Source organism: Rutidosis leptorrhynchoides, chromosome 9, assembly GCF_046630445.1.
Source record: "Rutidosis leptorrhynchoides isolate AG116_Rl617_1_P2 chromosome 9, CSIRO_AGI_Rlap_v1, whole genome shotgun sequence".
In the NCBI taxonomy this organism is placed as follows: Eukaryota; Viridiplantae; Streptophyta; class Magnoliopsida; order Asterales; family Asteraceae; genus Rutidosis; species Rutidosis leptorrhynchoides.
This window is the reverse complement of record NC_092341.1, coordinates 61,932,059-61,935,639: the sequence shown is the minus strand read 5'-3', so window position 1 is coordinate 61,935,639 and position 3,581 is coordinate 61,932,059. Positions and strand designations below refer to the sequence as shown.

General features: G+C 38.9%; 1 long non-coding RNA gene across 1 annotated transcript; it reads left to right on the top strand.

The window, feature by feature from the left end:
• The first annotated feature begins 1,702 nt into the window (after nt 1-1,702).
• On the top strand, nt 1,703-2,087 carry LOC139866699 (uncharacterized). The gene is made up of 2 exons (XR_011765541.1): nt 1,703-1,753; nt 1,843-2,087. It is a non-coding gene; the product is annotated as an uncharacterized lncRNA (long non-coding RNA).
• Nucleotides 2,088-3,581: the final 1,494 nt, after the last annotated feature.

Below are 3,581 nucleotides of genomic sequence, written 5' to 3'. Positions count from 1 at the left end.
TATTTGGCCATGAAGACACACTTGCAGTAAAGTCAATGGACAAAAGCTGAGAGAGATGCGGTGAAGGAGGACACTTGGTCATCATGAGATCTTGACGCAAGTGGGAGCTTCTAAGGTTTACTTTTGTGATCGTCCCTCTAGTTGACCGCTTGGTTCTCATAATGGCTCGTGAGATCAAGCATAGGATTTTCATCGGTTGAGGCTATGCACATACTTATTATGTTTTATTTTGTTTGGTTGGATTTTATATGTTATGTGATTGTGTATAATTTGCCATGTGACAACAAAAAACAAAACATAATTAAAATCAAGTTAAAACGTTTTTAACTTGTGAGGCGAATATTATGCATGTAATATTCGTAACACAATTTTTCTAAAAGATTATTAAAATTGTTTAATATACCCGGCAAAATTTAAGTCGTGCCGTCCAATTCAGTTGAAACACTTGTTGTTATTCTTTGACTATGCGTGAGACCTAGTTAAATTATAACTCAAGGTGATCATTATCTATGCGTGAGACCTAGATTAATTTTTACACGCTTCACAATTGGATGACTTAATCGAGTTGAGAGGTGAGACCACAACCCGAGGCAAGGATGGGACTAAACATGCCAGCATGACACTAGTGTTAGACACTAAATGTCGTGAGTCCCATAAAGATCTAAGAGTTGCACTTGTAACGCAATTGGTGCTCGCCGCCTACCGATTGAATCCACCATTGCTAGCAGATCAACTGATGTGATGGTGGAAGCACAATGTGGATCTTAGCCTTTTACGAAAATTAATAGTTTTATAAGTTTTTTTTTTAAAAAACATGGGTAGTTAATTTATAAAAGGATAATTATTAAAGATACTAAAAGAACCTTGTTTATTTTTGTAGATGACATCAAACGCAATTCAATCCGTAAACAACATGACCATAAGGTCAATCCTTGAGAAGGAAAAATTGAATGGTAACAACTTCATTGACTGGTATCGAAACCTTCAGATTGTCTTAAAGTCTGAAAGGAAGTTGCACCATCTGAAAAATCCTTTACCTGAAGCCCCACCTGAAACTGCTAATGCTACTGTTCGTAATGCTTTACTAAGCAGTATAACGAACAACTTGAAGTGGCATGTCTTATGCTTGCTAGCATGACCTCTGAGCTCCAAAAGAACTTAATGGACTACAATGCTTATGACATGATCGAGGAACTCAAGACGATGTTCCAACAGCAGGCAGAATAAGAATTGTTTGAAACTGTGAAAGCGTTTCACGCTTGCAAACATGAGTTGGGGCAACCGGTTAGCCAATATGTCTTAAAGATGAAAGGCTATCTGGATCAATTGAAGTGCCTAGGTTATGCTATGCCACCAGTTCTTGGAGTGCACTTGATACTTACTTCACTATCCAATGACTATGATGGATTTGTAATGAATTACAATATGCATAGCATGGGAAAAACGATTCCTGAGCTACATGCAATGCTTAAGCAAGCTGAAAAGGGGCTACCAAAGAAGACTCCTGTAGTCTTAATCATAAAGGAAGGTAAAATCCAGAAAAGAAAGCCGCAAGCTGCTAGTGGAAAGGAAAAAGGAAAAAGTAAGCAAGCTTACACACCTAAGAAGAAAATTCCACCACCAGCAAAGAAAGAGCATCCCGCAAAGAACATGACTTGTCACCATTGTGGCCAGATTGGTCATTGGAGACGAAACTGTGTCCTTTACTTAGAAGAGTTGAAGAAGGGAAAGGCTGGTTCGACCAGCACTTCAGGTATCTTCGTTATAGAACTCTATAATTTTCCTAATAAAACTTGGGTGTATGACACTGGTTGTGGTACTCATATTTGTAATGATATGCAGGGACTTAGGAAAATTCGGAAGCTGAATAAGGGGGCTTTGGATCTGTACGTTGGCAATGGCGATCGTGCAGCTGTCGAAGCTATAGGAAGCTATGAGCTCATCCTCCCAAGTGGACTTATTCTTATTTTAGATAATTGTCATTATGCACCTTCTATTACTAGAGGTGTTATTTCATTTTCTCGTTTGAAAGATAATGGTTTTAATCATGTATTCACAGATTATGGTATTTCGGTTTCTAAGGATAATATTTTTTATTTTAATGCTATTCCTAGAGATGGTATTTTTGAAATTGACATGCATAATCTTGTTCCAAACGAAAGTTCTATATTTAACTATATCTCTAAGAAATTCAAGCATGATTTGAATTCCACATATCTATGGCATTGTCGTCTTGGTCATATAAACAAGAAACGCATAACAAAGCTGCAACACGATGGGCTTCTTGAGTCAACCGGCAATGAGTCGTTTGACATATGTGAATCTTGTTTATCTGGAAAAATGACAAAGAAACCCTTTACCCACCAGGTTGAAAGGGCGAGTGATCTACTTGGACTCATTCATACTGATGTATGTGGCCCATTTAGAACAATGTCTAGAGATGGAGCTACCTACTTCGTTACTTTTACTGATGATTTCAGTAGATATGGTTATGTTTACTTGATTAAACATAAACATGAAGTATTTGAAACGTTCAAAGCGTTTCAAAATGAAGTAGAAAATCAACTCGAAAAGACCATTAAGGTTCTACGGTCCGACCGTGGAGGCGAATATATGAGTCAAGAGTTTTTAGATCATCTGAGAGATCGTGGGATTGTCTCACAGTTTACTCCTCCTTACACACCTCAGCATAATGGGGTGTCAGAAAGGAGAAATCGAACTTTGCTTGACATGATTCGATCAATGATGAGTCTAACAACTCTACCAGCATCCTTTTGGGGATATGCTCTAGAGTCTGCTGCACGCATTCTCAACATGGTTCCAACCAAGAAGGTAAACAAGACACCATATGAAATATGGCATGTGAAGGTCCCAAATCTGCCTTACTTGAAAGTCTGGGGTTGTGAGGCTCACGTGAAGCGTGATACACCAAACAAACTTGAGTCCAGAACTATCAAGTGTATCTTTGTAGGATACCCAAAGGAAACGATGGGATACTACTTCTACTATCCAGCAAAAAACAAGGTTTTCACTGCTAGATATGCTGAGTTTTTGGAGAAGAGTCTCCTCTTACAAGAAGCAAGTGGGAGCACTGTAGATCTTGAAGAAATTCGAGAACAAGATACATTACCTTCTGAAGGCACTAGCAAAATTCGTACTGAGCCTCAACATGAAAGTGTCAAGGCACAAGACGAAGCATGTCTCATTCGTAGATCTAATAGAACCTCTCGTCCACCTGAAAGGTTAAACCTTATGGTTACGACGGAGGACTTGGAATTAGGGGATCTGGGCGAACCCGCTAATTACAAAGCTGCATTGTCAGATCCTGAATCTGATAAATGGCAAGATGCTATGAATGAAGAGATGCAGTCCATGAAAGATAATCAATTTTGGTGCTTGATTGATCTCCCACCAAACATCAAGCCTGTTGGGTGTAAATGGATCTTCAAGAAGAAGACCGATATGGATGGAAATGTACACACCTTTAAGGCCCGCTTGGTAGCAAAAGGTTATACTCAAACCTACGGGGTTGATTATGAAGAGACCTTTTCTCCAGTGGCGGACATTAAAGCTATTAGGAT